Raw genomic sequence first — 15,645 nt, forward strand, 5'->3', positions numbered from 1 at the left:
AAGATGCCCCATTCTGTTCCCTCAGCTTAGCTGCCAAACTACCACTTGCTATAAAATGTGAACCAAGTCAAAACATCCACCTATACGTCAGCCAGGATCCATTGCCACCTGCACTTCTCACTGGGGATCTACTCAGGTCCAGGCAAAAGATGCCTCCTGGGTGCCTCTATGTTTACAGCCACCTCTCAGACTTTCCTCTCCCTGCTTTAAAGTTACCATTCTTACACTGATAATGATGATATTTCTTGAAGTTCACATGGGGTCATCGAGGTTGGGATGGTTCTTGGCATCAGCTTGTCTTACTCCCTGCTAAAGCAGGGCAGGTAGGGTTTATTCCCAGAAGAGCTATGTAGACAGTCATACACAGATTTCCAGCTGGAGAGATGTAAAGAATGAGAGGGGAGAAGAAACATTGCTCCAAAACAAGGTTATTTGCAGCACACAACTGGAGGCGGGGACATGAACTCTGGAAATGTTGAAATAAAGACCTGATTCTGGGCATTCTGGTGCCTCACCAACAGTGCATCCATCAAAATCAAACAAGATTTCACACCACTGCTGCATAGTGTTACTTCCATTTTATTGTGCAGTACTGCCTGGCCTGCAGCCTACAGAACAGTCCCTCTGCTGTGAGCTCCCTGGTAGCAAAGAGTTAAGAAGATTATCTTCAAAAACTAAAAAGCTTTCCTGAAATGGAAAACCAGTGGGGTTCACATGGTCGCTAATCATACTTCGAAAGGACAAGTCTGATAGAAAAATACTTGAATCCGATGCAAACACTCCCCATCATCTCCATCATGCAGCAGCCTGTGCTGACAAAAGATGCCCTCATAGTACCAGTGAAGCATGCTACGCTTGTCACACAGTAAGGGAACAACTCTAGAAGAAGAAGACTATTACCAACAGAACTTTGGCAAAGTGCAGTAGTCCAGAAGAGTACCGCCTTTGGATGAGTGTACACAATAACACGAGGCTGAAGATGTTTCAAGCACTGGTTCCAGATTGTATCCGATGGTGAACATGGTCTGTAAAACACAAAAGATATGGAACTGAACTGCCTTAAAAGAGACACCCCTGGAATAACACAGAGAAAACCATTTTGAGATACCAAATGAAATACTTAGCTGTACTGAACACCTTCACACCATCTGGCTGAAGAACTGCTGAGCACATAGATGCAAGATAACAGTGTTTTCTTTGTTGCTTTCCGGGCCACAAGAAAATCAGCCTTTAAGCTAGTCTCTATCCCATGTCTTTTACCCAGCTCAAGCAAACAGAAGTGGCATTTAATACCCTGCATTTCAGTTCAGCTGACACAAGCCCCCAAATCAGTTTGCAACAACAAGCGGACTCCCAAGGAGCTTTACTCTCACATTCATCCTCACGTCAGCACTGCACACGTTGGGGCCAAAGATACATCTCCCATCTCCAGCTCACTGTAGGAAATCTAGGCTTTGCTTTCTACAGCACACTTTTGCCAAGCAGGACTGGTTACAATATATTTGCAGAAGGATCGCCTTTTGCTCAGAGTTCACACAAATACATCATTAAAGCTCCAGTGACCAGAAAACTGCTTTTCTGATGATGTATCAATGTCATACATCATCAAGATGTGATTTGGGCATGATGAATTGATGGAAAATGCCATCAGAGCTCCATTGTTGAAGGGATACATCACTTTTCAGCAGGTCCTGGCAAGTCCAAAAGCACTACAAATAATACTTCAGAAGATTTTGTTTAAAATACATAAATGAGATGTGTGTCAAGGAGCAAAACGGGACCTAGAGTCACTAACGTGCCTGAGGACACCACATGCCTTCTGCTCCATATCAAGCACCAGCATACCTCAGTTCTTTTCTGAGATGAGGCCAACAGGAAATTGGGATAATTGGACAATTTGATCTGCTTCTGTTAATGCCCAGCCTGGCCTTGCCACTGCAGCTGCTGAGCACGGACCTGGTTGCAAACATGCGAAGGGCATCTTTGATTTCCAACCATTGCCTCTTCATAGATCTCAGCTGATAATGACTTTTAGGGATGGTTGAACATTTTTGCATTATTTCTCATTTTCATCCCACCAATTAAGCCCTCTCTCTCGGTGCTGCATGGCAGCAGCCTGCCAGACTCTCACAGCTGCACTGCCAGATGCTGGCTGGGTCTGAAAGAGGAGATTTGAACAACAGGTGGACACCTGATGATATATTATGTTCTTGGCTCAGGTCAAAGTGACAGATATATCAGAAAATCTGTTCTGGATAGGGCAGTGCACAAGTCTTCCAGATGCTGAAGCCTTCACTAATCACCCCAGCCAAGTAGGGTTATGTGATGGGACCCAGCTGCCTGACATTACTGCTCAGATGGACTGGTGTCGTTGGGCTGTTGCAGGATTAAGAAGAGCCAGACTGAGTAGAAGCTGGTGGCAGGACAAGTGGGGAGCTGTTATTGCAGTTTTTGCTCAAGTCACAGCCCCACCTGCTCTCTGCAGCCAAGGTGGACATTACCCATCTCCATAGCAGGACTCATATCCACAGAGATGAGGCTGATGGACACCAGCAGGCTGGGGAAGCCCTGGTGATCCCAGGAATCCAACTGGATGGAGGAACTGAGCAGTCCTGGACCCTGTTGCAGTACTGAGAGTACATCTGAGGAAAACAAGACACAGCCAATGGACACAGACAGTTGTGGCCACATTGTGCTGGCACTGCAAATATTGCCAGGATTTAGAGCAGAGGCAAGGAAGAAGTAAGAATGCAGAAAGTGCTCTGAAAATCATTTTTTTTTTTTTTTAGATAAATCATTTTAAAATAATTGTAAAAGCCTCAGAGGACATGGACCAAAACTTTGTGACAGAAAGATGAGTTTCTCACCATCCAAAATCTTACTGCAGCTCTTCCAGCACAACCTGATGTTTTCTGCATCCCCAACTAACGTAAGCAGAATAGAAATTGCTGCCCAACCTTTTGATGATCGATTTTCCATTTGATGCTGCCCCCAGAAACCAAGGGAGCTCCAGAGATCCTCTCCACTCCTTGTTTCAGTTTGATACTGATGTTCAGTTGCATTTATGGATGAGCTACAGAGGCATTTGCAGCCTTCCAGCTTAATACACATCCTCTCAAGCATTTCATTATAACTGTTATTGAAATTAGAGTGAAACAATTTTAATTTTCAAGACTCAGATTACTCACATTGCATTTCTGTCTTAAGCCCATGCCAACTCATCCTCGATAATTGCTTATTTGGTCACTATTATTAGAGCTGATAATCATAAACACAGATTAAATGGATTGACAAAGTGTGTGTATCATACTATAGCCAAGACTGAGCTTGTTTTCTGCATTTTGAGCCATCCATGCAAGTGTGTGAAACTCGAGCTGATTTCTAAGTTTTTGTATTCATAATAGGTTAAAATTTATGTTTCTCGATGGCTTAATGCATGGGCAGAGCAGAGGGAATGTTGCCTGTACCACGAAACAGCTTTTCTAATGAATCTCCTATTGTAGAACGTGCTGGCAGTGCGAGCACAACATCCACAGCTCTGTAATTAAGTTCCTTCTCTAACGGAACAAAGCAAAACATCCATTTGTACAGCTGAATATGACAGTAATTAGAGATCACCACTTCAAGACTGTGTGCAAAATACAGTCTTGCTCTAGCCATATCTATGGCAAAAAGAGAAGGTATTCCATCACACACTGCAGCTAGGGTGGCCGTGCATTCATTAAGAAGTAGAAAGTCAGCAGGAACCAAATAGGAACAACGATGTCCCCATAGCAGAGCAGTTCACCAGAGGGTGAATGTGAGGAGCCAGTTTAATGTGCAGGAGACAATTATTCTTCCAGTTCAAGTCAATATATCCTCATCATTGCTAATGGAAAGCACTTTAGTTGAAACCCAGGAACGCAGCAGTCAGCAGCACTGTGCTCTTACCAAGTCAGACCAAAATTAGTGGTTTAATAGTGCACAGCCGCTGGTGGCAGCAGACTGCTGTAATTTATTGCCCTCTTTGCTCCCAGTGTTCTTCTCCAATGAGAGCAGCACAGCTGAGCCCTCTCCTTTCTACCCCGTACTGGATCATTTCAATAATGAAGGAATTAAAACTGCTGATGGCACCATATAGTCAATGCCATCGACAGGGTACTATTGTACTCAGGGAGCCCGATACTTAATTAAGTTACCATCAAACGATGTAATTTTTCTTTTTGTTTCCTTTGCTTGCAATCTGGACTCTGCTTCTCATTAAGGAAGAGTTACCTCTGACTCCATCTCCCCAAGGATATACCCTTCCACTAATCTTCATCACTCTGCACAACTTCAGCCTGGTTCTTCAGGCTTCCCTTTTAGCAGAGGGTTGTCCACCCTCAGGAACTGCTATCAGCCATCTAAAATAGGTGGGTGGAAACCACTGTAGCCACAGAAATGCCTTGGAGTTAGGAATAAAACACTCAAAGCTCAGCTGATTCGTACAGTCAAGAGATTTGTTTAAATATTGTTATGATTGGAAAAGACCTCTCAGATCATCAAGTCCAACCCCAACCCATCTCCACCATATCCAGTGACTGTATGCCTCTGTGCCACATGTCCATGGTTCTTGTAAACCTCCAGGGATAAGGATGACTCTCAACAGCCTAAAGAAGGATCTACAAGGGTGAGATGGGTTGGAAGAAAGCAGCTTGTAGAGAGCAGAATTATCTACAGACCCAAAGCAGTCACAAAAACAGGCCAAGTCATCTCACCCTTCCTTCAAAGAGCATTCAAAGCAGTAGCGCTGAGATGGAAGGGGGCCACAACACAGAAGAAGCCACTCTATCGAGCCTGGGAGCTTCTCAGCTCAACAAATACACACCTTATATGGTGTATGGACTCAATGATCTCTTGAGCTGCCTTGCAACCCCTACAATTCTGTGATTATAGTAAGTACAGCAGCCATCAACCAAATCATATCCAGATGCAGCATGCAGCTATTTCAAACAAGTATCTGGTAGAGCAATAGGGATCTGCTGCAGAGAGTGCTGAGGGCCCTTGTTTCTTAGGATTGAAGAGTACTTCTGCAGAGAGCATGCTGTGAGAATAGGAAGTTCCACATCTAATAGAGCAGCCTGCTGCTAGTGGTGATCTGCTGAATTACCAGACCTTTGATGCAGGAAGAAAACAAGTAAAACCCTTCACATCTCCCACAGAACACCAAAGCCTTCACAAGGAAAGGATCTGTTGGAGAAGCACAGCTGATAAAACACTGGGTCTCTGTGCAGCAAAGCTGTTATCAAGCATGCAATAAATGTTCGTGCAAATACCCCCATGGAGTGGGTGGAGTGGAGGGAAAGGAGTTACGGCTGATCTTGAAAGAGGATTTGAGTTAGCTGATGACTCTAGCTAAGAAATATCTGCAAGGCCAAGCACTTCTATAATCTCACACTTATAACCTCAAACCTAGACAAACAAGAAGTTAATCTCAAGAATAGGGAAAGCCACATGAAAAGGGTATTTCTGGAGCCATACCTGCCAGAAGCAGGAACTAGGACTAGAGATGTCTGCTTCACATCTCCCAGAAGAAAAGCCCTTCTTTCTTCTTTGTGTGCAACCAAGCTGTGCAGAAAAGTCATCAAGAAGGGGATGAAATCAGATTCAGTCCCTGTATTGTCTGTATTCATCCCCATCAGCGACATTTGTTTAAGGCTGTGCTCTCTGAGTTTTGCTCCATCAGAAAGCTTGGTGTGTTGCTTTGCAAACAAATACCTTCCCTACAGAAAAGCAGCTTTTCTTGTGTATGTCCTTGCAAACTTTCCTCTACCTTCGGGAAGCCTCCGCCTCGCTCATTAACTAGTTATATATTGAAATTTGGATCCACAAATAAGGTCCAGTTGTAACAAATGCCTCTCCTTGAATGCACCAACCCATCTCCATAATTCTGCATCTCCCAGGGCTGGCCAGCATCCTTCAAAAAAAGCAAGACTCACCAGAGGGGGACAGATTTCCCCTTAACCCCAGCTGGAGTCAGCTTGCCATACATTTAGGAACACTACTCTTCAGAAAAAAATACATCTTGGCAAGAAATATTACTGATGGCCACTTCTTATGGTGTTCTTGTTACTGGGTATAATCCATTTCCCCCCAGAATTGAGGGCCACTCACAGGAATATTTGTCATGGGATTACATTAAAGCAGAAGCCAACCCCTGATTGCTTCATTCTGGGAACAAAGCAAATATGGGGGACACTTACGAAGTTCCACCACTCTGTCTAAATCTTCCTATTGTAAATAAGGATAATAAAACTGATGTCCTTTGTGAAGTGCTCAGGCACTGGCAATGTAGCAGTAATGAAAGTGAAATAGACAGGAATCAGCTCTAATAAAACCAAAGTACTCTGGCAGCCAAAGCAACAGTGAAAGTAAGGGACCACTGCTCTTAGCACCAAACAACACTTCCCAACAGATGAGGAGCTCTTGCCACGCCAGGAAATTTTGGTTTTAGATAATTTCCACGTTTATATGAGGTATAGCTAAAAAGATGCAGTGAACATTTGATTTTATTTTGTTATCTGATGAAGAGCAACACTGAGAATATTGCTGAGAATATCTGGCAAGGAAATCTATGTTATCATTCACGTCTACAATTGCAGCCCTGCTACGAAACAATGTAGAATAGATGTGGTGGAAAAGATTGATGTCCTTCACAAACCATCTTCATACACCCCACAGAATAACACCTGTCTGTATCTAACCCATACACCAGTAGCTTGTGCTTTTGTCCCATGTCACCTGAAACAATACTTGGAAAGAAACCTTCAGACACCTTGCAAATGCTTAAATTCAAGCAGCTCCCAATAAAGAAGCTGTTGTGGTGTATAGCCACAAGATAACATTATGTCCAGGCCAGCAAGTTCTTGGAGATACAATAAATGAAATTATCTCAGTCATGTTTTTTACATTTTTCACCACCCAGAGGGTGGTGAGGCACTGGCACAGGTTGCCCAAGGAGGCTGTGGATGCCCCATCCCTGCAGGCATTCAAGGCCAGGCTGGATGTGGCTCTGGGCAGCCTGGGCTGCTGGTTGGTGACCTGCACACAGCAGGGGGTTGGAGCTGAATGAGCACTGTGCTCCTGTGCAACCCAGGCCGTTCTGTGATGTGATTCTATGTTCTTAGGGGCAATGTATCATGGGGTGCTATTTTACAATTTGTTCACAGCCATCTGTAGATATCAAGAAACTGAAATGATAGCAGATCTGTTTATTTTTTTAGGTCTTCTATTAAAAAAAATGCACATTTCCCCCATGTGTTCTTTTCTGGGTATGTATATATGCTCCAAGTAAAAGAATATGAATTAATAATCACAGCAAGCACAGCAGCTTCTAAAGTGAGCAGCCCACGCTTTGGTTCTGCCCAGGATGTGACACTACACTTAACTGATTTATTCCACAAGCTCATTCATTGTCATTTCCCTTCTTTGTGGGCTGTTCGTTCCTTGCTGAAGTGCCAAACATGAATTTTGCCCTCTAAAAGTACTGTTTTCCCTGCCTTCATGTGCTTAATTCCCTGTTGTTCCCAAAGAGGGTCCTAGAGAACAGAAAACAGTGAAGAAGTATGAGTACTCCAAAGGAGTGCTCCAGGATGTATTGCCTCCCAAGCAAAAAAGCTGGTAATGGTACTGAAAGCTCTGTGCACCCTGTAGCCCCTTCACTCTTACTAAGCATGTTCCCACCTATTATTTTGATGGCTTAGTATTACACATTTGAGCACCCATGCAGCTCTGTATCAAACTACAGAAATCACAATCAGTGCCAAATTGTATCACTCACTCCTGCTTCTCGACTTTCTTCTCCAGCATTTAATAATAACTAATGAAATACAGATATCACCCCAATAGCAGCTGGCACTTTCTGACATGTTGTCTCCCCTCAATTTATTAAACCATGAAGCTTTTGCAGATCACTGAAGCATTTTTATTATTTTGTCATGTCTGAGATTTTCTTTCTGCACTTTCAGAATAAGAAGAGAATAAGCTTTGATATTTTAGAGCAAACACGGAGTGTCAATAATGAACTCTTGGCTCTTACCAACTGTGTAGTGCAGATATGACAGTACTCAGCCTTATGAAAAAAAGGGGATCATTCCAATAACTTAAATTCATGTAGCTACACATCCAACTTCATTAAAGAAATGCAGAGTCTTCCCTGTATGTCACGGTTTCATGGAACTGTGACACCATACTTCTGATGACTGCAGGAAGTTACGCAGATAATGTAGGTATCAAACCCAAGAGGCTGGTCTAATGGAAGCAAAGAGGAAACTGCGTTCATCTTTGTTATAACCTGGCTTTTACTAAGAAAAGAGCAAACCTACATCAATCCAGCATACTGCTCCTTAAAACCATGCTGACAGTGTTAGGAAAAGGAGTGCAAATATCTAGGAGGACTGGATTAGGGAGAAATTCAAGCAGGGCGAGTAACATTTAAAGTAATTCTCTGTAGTTTGAATGCTTTAGAGAACTCACAAGCCCATACCATGTTCAGCAGTATCCATTTCAGTCATTGGAGACCAGTTTCACTGTGTGATGGAAGAGTCACTGGGATTGCTGCTTTCTCCACCATTACGTGGTCATCACTGTAACAGGAAAGAGTCAAAAAATCTGAAATTATTTCCAATTCACCAACTTTTTTATAAAGAGTAAAGTACAAAATTGCTGGGGAGATACAAAAGAATGACGTTGCCAACAGATGTTTTGATAAAACTTTGTGAGCAATTCAAGAAAAGCTTAAATGTTCCTTAAAAAATAGCTTGCATGTAGTTAGAATGGTCTGAAGTTTTTTCAAATCTCCTCCCTGAGTGACTGAAGCTGAAACATTCTGATCATTAGGTGGGAGAATATGTAATCTTAGAAGGAGACTCCACTTGCAGATCTTACGTCTGTGCTTCCATGTTGCTGCTTGGCTGGCAAAGCCTGATGAAGGATGAGCTAATGATGGGCTGTGCAGAATGCTGCAGTAACATGGTGACACCAAGCTGTGGCCGCTGCTGGGCTCCCTCCTAATAATTCCAAAGGGGACCGTGGTGCTGGGTTCACCAAACAGGGGAAAGGCTGATATGAAGAGCTGCAGAGCCTCTCACTTGGCAGCTGCCCCCCCCAGCAGCATCAATGCTGCCAGCCTCTATCACTGGAGGCAGAGAGATTTCTTCCCGGAAGAGGAAAACAACTTGTCAGCTTGGGCCTGACAATCTCTGTTTAGCTCCAGAGTAAATGGAAGTCGCTTCAGAGATATCAGCAAGAACGTCATTTTCTGACAATGCACACTAAGAACAATCATTCCAATCACTGACAGAAAGGCTGCTGCCATCTAGAACCAGATGTCAATCTGCCAGGGTACAAATTGGCTTTCTTTGACACAGTAACTACGAGCGGTTCAATAACGCATCAACGAGCTAAAAAACAGCGTGCTGAGCAGAGGTCAGCACTGTCCTGCTCAGGATCAGCCTGCTTAGAAAAACCTCCAGTGATTTCTCTTGTCACTGCTCACTGTGCTGCAGTAAGGAGCAGATCTACCCAGGAGATTCAAAAGCTTGAGCCGCCCATCCCAGCAGAGAAGTACCATGACAGGATGGTTTGAGTTGCATTTGCTCCCAAACTGTTCAACCCATTGCTCCGTCCATCCCTGGAGGTGTTCAAGGCCAGGTTGGATGCGGCCCTGGGCAGCCTAGGCTGGTATTAAATGGGGAGGATGGTGGCCCTGCATGTGGCAGGGGGGTTGGAGATTCATGATCCTTGAGGTCCCTTCCAATCCTAGCCATTGTGTGATTCTGTGAAGCATTTCAATAAATGGGTTTGGTCTTAAAGCTACCTTAGAAATTTTAAGTTAGTTTCCTAAGCCAAACTGTCTCCATCTTCTCTGCAGTCAACAGTGTGAGATACACACCTCCAAACATAACTGCATCCACCTGAGATACCTCTTAGCACAGAAAAAATACCAATATGGTTGTGTTGAGCATAACTGAAACAACACCATTTTGTGCTTAAACAATTCATTTTGCAAAAATGAGATGGTCGTGTACTGCAGTCTCTCTCCTACTCCCTCATTTAATCAGCAACACAAGGAAAGGTAGATTAAATCAGAGCCTTCATTACTGCGGGTGGGATATTACAGATAGGTGTAAAACACAGCCAAACACTGCTGGTAAATAAGCTGCCAAAAGAGACACAGGAGATCCAAATGCAGAATTCATCAGAGGAGGCATTAAACAGAAAAGGAAGTGCAAACTAGCTGTTCTTGGAGGCCTACACAATGAAGACATTTACATGTGGTCACTAAGATGTTAATGGTATTGCACTTCGGGAGCAAAAAAGCACAATAGAGAAGTTGAGGCTCTGAGCAACGTGATGGAGCTTTGGATGTCCCTATTCACTGCAGGGGAGTTGGACTAGATGACCTCTAAACATCCCTTCCAACTCTAAGGATTCTATGATTCCATGATTCTATGAGTACAAGAAAGACAAACCAACACAGATGTTGCAAGAATGTCCTTTCCCTGGAAACTGTAAGCTCATCCAGGACATCAGAGACAAGGGAGGACATCAGGGAATTGTTTATGCTGTGTATAATTTGATTTAATCCAGCTGTAAACCAGCATCTGCCATGGACACAATACATGCAATGCCTTCTGTGTGCGCACCTACAGTTTTTAGTACAACAGTAAGAGGGAAGGACCCACCTCTGCACAAGTTCTGCCATCTCCTGTAGGAGGTCCCAGATGAGCAAAACAGACAAAACACTGAAGGAACGTTCCTCTAACTGGTGAAATTAGATGAGATATAAGCCAACACCTTGTCAACATTTTTGACATGAATTACCAGACTGGTGCTTGTAAAGAGCCTCAGGGATCTCAGCCACTTTTGCCTTAGTGTCCAACAGAGCTATAAGAAGCATCATGCAAAATTTTGGGAAAATTACTGGGCCCTGGCACTGCATATCTATGCAAGACTGCTTCTCCACTCACAACAACCTTGGCTTGAATGGTCATTTAGTTCCCAAAAATGCCTCACAAGCAAGATGAACAAACTACAACTCATCCCATGCCTGGCATATGGGATGCTTTCGCTTCTGTTACATCTATCAGCACTCTTATGAATTAGATCCTGGGAAAAACTTTCCCAGCAGGGATGAAGTTGCACCCAGCCACCCAGGGATGCCCCAGCAGCACTTCAGGTCCCAGTGCTGTTAGGAGGAGGTAGTCACATTCCATTGCCTTGCACAGGGTGCAGTGTTCAAACCACAGCCATCTCCAAGACAAGTTTTGTATTCAGAGATTTGCTCACAAGTCGATTTTTTTTTGAAGGTCTATTATTTAGAAGGAGCCAGACAGTGCTTCTTTAATGTTTCTTCACCACGGTCGACTGCCGTACCCATTAGTTACACCAAGACAAAAATTTAAATGGATGCAGTAGCAAAAATCGTTCTACACACTCACATCTTTTTACATAAGTACGTTCCCCATACCCAGGTGGGTTTGCTCTGAAGACATTACTGACTCCTTTCACAGATGTTTCCAGAAGCCAGGAGCTGCAGATCTCTGCAATACCCATAAAAAGAACCCAGTGGGTTCTTTTTATGCCTCCCCCAAAAAGCTCTCTGTGTGTGTCTGAATGGTGTGTCTGTGCAAAAGAACAATTTATCTGGATGACTAAAATTCCAATATGAGTTGATAAAGAATTGACTGCTTGTGTATTTAAAACCATGACAACCCTGACATTTTATAAGATTTTGCTCCAGGCATAAGATAATTTACATTGCAATTTTAATATTTTGAGAAATGAAGGCCCAAGAGGTTTTCCTGCTCAATTATTTTGTTCAAAGTATCTTGGAAAAAAAAAAAAAAAAAAAACAACTAGATAGGCTCTGATTATATTTCTTCATGAAGATGAAAATCCTGATTTGCAAAGACAATGCAACAAACTTTATTCTTCGCTCCCAGTGCAACTCCTCCCTCTAAATGGCTGGCGGGGCTGTAATGAATATTTGTTTGGCCCAATAGACTTCACCAGGCTGGAACCATGGAACTAGAGAATGGCTTCAGTTGGAAGGGGCCTTTAAATGCCCTCTGGTCCCACTGCCTGCAGTGCACAGGGACACCCACAGCTCCGTCTGTGCTCACAGCCCATCCCCTGACCTTGGGTGTCTGCAGGAATGGGGCAGCATCACCTCTCTGGGCAGCCTGTGCAGTGCCTCACTGCCCTTCTTTCTTATATCCAATCTAAATCTCCCCAATTCTTTAAGGATGCATCTACAGATTTTCTCCATTTGCTAGATAACCTCTCTGCTCTGTGTGTGGTGTGTGTTTCTTTAGACAAAGGTGGATGTGAAAACAGTGAAAGATGCAGCAGCAGAAATAAATACATATTTAGAAAACCCCCAGCCTAAGCTCTTGGAGTGCATTAGCTTTACCTGCTGTAATACCAGCCACAGAAACCTGCTGGGCGTTGGGGTCTTTGGTTACTTATTAAATTATAAAAGATCTGAAAATGGAATTGAACTGAACATCAGAAAACAGCAGTGAAATAATGGATTGGGACTTGCTGCACAGGTTCATTTGTGATAAAAGTCAAAAAGCAGTGGGCAGTTTCGTCCTATGCACAGATCTCAAGAACATCCAAAAAAACGAAATTTTATACCTGGCACCAGTGAAAAGCAATGAGAACAGAGCCTGGAACAAAATAATTCTCTCACACGGCTAATAGTAGGAGAGAAATTACACATTCTACATCATAAATACAATAAATAATGATGTCCTTGCTCCAGACCCCCTCCTGCCCCTTCCTGCTCTCCTGGGCCATCTGAAAAGACCAGCACTGCCTCTGTGTCAGCATCACCAGGACTTGGGGTGTGGGGAAATCACCCACTGTGAGCCTTACTTCCTCTGTCACACAAAACTCTGGCCCTGTACCCAGGCAATTACACTACAGTGTTCGTGCTTTGCTGTGGAAATGGCAAGCAAACACCAGGAGATGAGATAGGAGCACAGGTCCTCAAAATCCAGGCATGCGCTGGCTGTGAAGACACAACTCCTCTGCAGATACTGTGGTTCCTAAAGAGCTTCCAAAATTATGATCCAAACCTGGAGCTTTGCCCAGACAATTACTGTGGCAGACACCTTAGCATGGGGACTCCTGCCCGACAGAGCGTAGGTGCAAAATAAGCACAAATAACAAGTGTGTGCATTGAACAACTACAAGCGGAGGTGAAAGTCTGGCATAGGATACTGAATTTTAGCAGAAATGCCACCAAAAATAAAATAAAATAAGCTATAAATGGGGTGAGGGGAAGAAAATAGCAGAAAGGCTGGAGCTCTCTGCATCACAGTTATCTCAGTTAGATATGGGAGGTTTAGGTTGGATATGAGGAGGAAGTTTTTCAGCCAGAGGGTGGGGAGGCACTGGCACAGGTTGCCCAAGGAGGCTGTGGATGCCCCATCCCTGCAGGCATTCAAGGCCAGGCTGGATGTGGCTCTGGGCAGCCTGGGCTGCTGGTTGGCGACCTGCACACAGCAGGGGGTTGGAAGTGGATGAGCACTTTGCAACCCTGGCCATTCTGTGATGCTATATACATCTAAACAATTCTTGAGCACCTCCAGGGTTGACCAGGACAACCATCACCTCTCTGGACAATCTGTGCCATCCCTTGGATCATTTCTGTGGGGCTCTTCTGGATGTGCTCCAACAGGTCCACAGCTCCCCTGTATTGAGGACTCCTACATCTGGACACAGCACTCCAGATGAGGTCTCACCAACAAATGGCTTTGCACTATTTAAGGAGGTCTCCAAAGAAGAGGAGGAAGCTGGGAGCTGTCAAGTGACGCAGGTATTCTCACCAAGGTTCTGGTGGAAATTTAGGGATAAAGAGGAAATTTCAGGAAAAAGCTGAGAAATTATCTTAACAGGAATACAGAGTGCTGCACACACCACTGAATGTCTGGTTGGTAACAGAGTTTATCTGGGCTCCATTCAAAAACTGTTTTTGTTTCCTATAGGAATGAGTTAGAGATACACTTCCAGAGAGTTAATTTGCATTTTTATGGGACGAAGCCATTTTGTGTGCCAGCAGGCCTTCCCTGAGTAGCGCTCTGGTTACTTTTTAAAAGACATTTAACATAATGAAAGGTAGATCACTGATAGATTCACTATTAAGCTGTGGAGTTTAGTGAAGGAAATGTCAGGGAGTGTGTTTCATCTAGATGCATTAAAAATGGCAAGTAGCAACCCATCCTTTTCCTTATCAAACGCAATACACACAGCTTTCCTTTCAGACACGCAGAATATTCAGCCAGGTTTCCAAATCTCAGCCTCTGAAGCAGTGGATGCATCCGTGTCCCTTCTGAGCAATAGCACACCAGCTCCAGAGAGCTCTTCACAAATAAAAAGCGGCGGTATTCAGTGAGGAGCAAGCAGAAAGGAGCAGAAGGTTGGGGGGCATCACAAGGCTGTCCCTCAGCATCTTTGCAGATGACTTTCACTGGACAAAGTGGTTAACAGCAGCACCCCATGCTCTGACACAAACCACTGCTTGTGACAGGTGAAGCCAACCTCCAACCCAACCCTGCACAGCTCACTGCAGACATCACAATCCTGCAGTGAGGAGAGCCTGCTGTGCACAGCCCTGGCATTAGCATGCACAGTAGGGATGTGGAAGCCAGTGCATCTCAGGAAGCAGAGAGCAAACAGAGTGCCTCCAAGGGTGCTCCTTTCAAGCACATCCAATGAACAACTTTCCACACATATATAATGTGCAACAATACCTCAGTGAGCTAACTGGCTATAAAACTGAAGACTAGTTCACAGCTTTTATATTTAAATTGCTATTGCTCTTCTAACTTTTGGACTCTTTGAAATATAAAGCGGTTACTAAAGCCTCTGAGGAAAAAAAAAAAATAAACAAGACTCATAAAATGCCCTCGGGTTTCTATAATGCAGGGAAAAAATGTTTTTAAAGGATTAATAGGCAGTACTCTGGTCAAAGTGGGGCACTGAGTAAGTTGACATGTCACAACAGTTTCCTAGCATCCAGATTCAGCAGAGTAGGTTTGGGTCACACCGTCAGACCACAGAGGGGGGAAGGCATTTCTACTTCCAGCTGAGCATCAGCTGCATGGATGTGCAATGTTGAGGGGGAAATGGATGCTCAGTGTACATCATATGAGTGAAAAGCTTATCAGTTGCCGTTTGCTGTGCTTTGCACTTTCACTTCCATGAAACACAGGAGCTTTATAACAAACAGAGCAGCCTAATGGGTAAAATCCATCCAGGCTGCTGCAGAAGGCACCATCGTGACACAGTATCAGGACATGTGAGTTGATATGTCCAGGCTTCTCCTGTACTGGGAGCCCAGAATTGGGCCCAAAACTGGAGCTGTGGCCTCACCAGCACTGAGCAGAGGGGGAGGATTCCCTCCCTCAGCCTGTCAGCAGCTGTATTTCCAGTCCACATTTAATCAAGAATTCACGCTGGCTCGCCCCAAAGCATAGCTTCAACCATAGCCCAAAACTGCACATATTACATTCTCTGAAAATATAAATGCCATTAAAATTGGAGCAGGTTTTGGAAACCAAAAGGCAGTTGGACCCAGCAACCAGGACCCTGCCAAAAGGATTTGGAGGGACAGGA

At 44.0% G+C, this 15,645-nt stretch overlaps 1 long non-coding RNA gene across 1 annotated transcript in view; it reads right to left on the reverse strand.

The window, feature by feature from the left end:
- Positions 1-788: 788 nt before the first annotated feature.
- LOC122157888 overlaps positions 789-15,645 on the reverse strand; it is a 46,991-nt gene continuing 32,134 nt past the window's right edge. The window contains exons 2-3 of the long non-coding RNA XR_006168045.1: positions 8,504-8,603; positions 789-1,025 (exon numbers count right to left, since the gene is read on the reverse strand). This is a non-coding gene — a long non-coding RNA (uncharacterized LOC122157888). The remainder of the gene's footprint in view (positions 1,026-8,503; positions 8,604-15,645) is intronic.

This window comes from Centrocercus urophasianus, unplaced genomic scaffold (assembly GCF_019232065.1).
Source record: "Centrocercus urophasianus isolate 14NV4802_14NV808 unplaced genomic scaffold, USGS_Curo_1.0 seq_14, whole genome shotgun sequence".
Taxonomy (NCBI): Eukaryota; Metazoa; Chordata; class Aves; order Galliformes; family Phasianidae; genus Centrocercus; species Centrocercus urophasianus.